The sequence below is a fragment of the Sorex fumeus genome, unplaced genomic scaffold, assembly GCF_029834395.1.
Source record: "Sorex fumeus unplaced genomic scaffold, SorFum_2.1 ptg000094l, whole genome shotgun sequence".
NCBI lineage: Eukaryota > Metazoa > Chordata > Mammalia > Eulipotyphla > Soricidae > Sorex > Sorex fumeus.
Window position 1 is genome coordinate 18,976,539 of NW_026606151.1, and position 1,787 is coordinate 18,978,325.

Sequence of the window (1,787 nt, forward strand, 5' to 3'; positions counted from 1 at the left end):
ATTACTCTTTTCTGGGCATATTCTAGGTAGAGTACTGTTTTTCTTGATGAATCTTCAGCTCTTTCTTTCCAGTTTATTAGTGATGTCTCCCAGGTAAATAATCTTTATATCTGCCCTATATAATAAATAAATAAATATATAAATAAAAATACTTAACACTCATGTGCTGTGAAAAATTTTTTTTTAATTTAATTACACAAAGCATAGAGAAAAGCACTTGGGATATTAATGATTATGGTTATGTCATTCAATTCCCAGAGAAATTGTAGAAAGGTGAAGACTGAATGTGCTGCTGTGATTTTAGAGGGCTAGACCAGGTAACTCAATAAATGCTTGAACTATTTGAAAACCAAGTGCTACTTAGTCAAAACTTGCTGTTTGTTCCTTCATTCTTTCCATAATTGCTTTATCTCCATAGTAATCTACAATTACATTTTCTTAAAAATCTCTGAAAACAGATATTTTATGATTTGTTAGACTATAAAATAACAACCATTATGAAAAATTTTGTTTTTAATTTAATGAAATTTTAATGGTTACAAACAATGCAGTATCAGTCCTGAGCATAGTATCACAAGTCAAGTGTTAGCCTTGCATGCAGCCAATCAGGCATCTGATACGTTTCCTGAGTTCTGCAATGTTTTGTCACTAATTGCAGAGTTAGGAGTAAGTCCTAAGCATGGCCAAGTGTGGCTTCAATTCCCTCTCTCCACCCCCTGCCCCAAATAAGAAGAACACAATATACTTCACAAATCTCAATGAAATGCCCATACTTCAGGAATCCTTGAACTGGAGTCTAACAAAGCTTCAATAAACATGATTGCTTGCCTGTGTTTTCATCTGGAAACTAATACAATCCTCTTCCGAGTACATTGTGACTGCAAGCAGAATTCACATGTTGATGCAGGTAGGACCTCGGACAATAGCTCGACTGGTTGCAGACTGGATGCCTCCTTGTGTTTTCTGATGAAAACTCTCAAATGCTTGTGCATGAGTCTCCCTACATGGCCAATTGATTCTTCAAAGAGAAGTCAAAAAGCAAGTTTCTATAGGGCAAATCTTATGGCATTATTAGCACTGCCACAATAAACTATTATAATACATATAAAACACATTTTTTTCTTTTTGGGTCACACCTGGCTATGCCTAGGGGTTACTCCTGGCTCATGCACTCAGGAATTACTCCTGGAAGTTCTCATGGGATCATATGGGATGCTGGAAATAGAACCCAGGTCAGCAGTGTGCAAGAAAAATGCCCTACCGCTGTGCTATGGCTCCAGCACTGAAACCCATTATTTACACTGTATAAACTCACTGTAAATTGTACTTGCTAGGTCTCTGGTTCTGAAAGTTGTTATACAACGCTGCCAATAGAGGGGGATTATTGCAGTCATTGTTGGTCTGAAAACCTCAGTGACCAGAACTAAATTGCTCTGTGGACAGTATTTTGTCTTTATTTATTCCATTTAGTTTAGTTGTAGGAGTGCTGATGAGATGAGCACTGACTAAGCATTGGGTGTGTCCGCATTCTTAGAGTATAGAGACATTGTTCTGCGTTTATGAGAAGAAAAATGTTCTGAATTCAAAGACATGCTTGCTCTACACGTTTCACACAAAAAAATTTCATATTTTTATACTCTAAGAGCACAGCGGGTAGGGCGTTTGCCTTGCACGCAGCCAACATGGCCGACCCGAGTTCGATTCCTCCACCCCTCTCGGAGAGCCCGGCAAGCTACTGAGAGTATTTGATATGCCAGACACAGCAACAACAAAGTCTCCAATGGAGA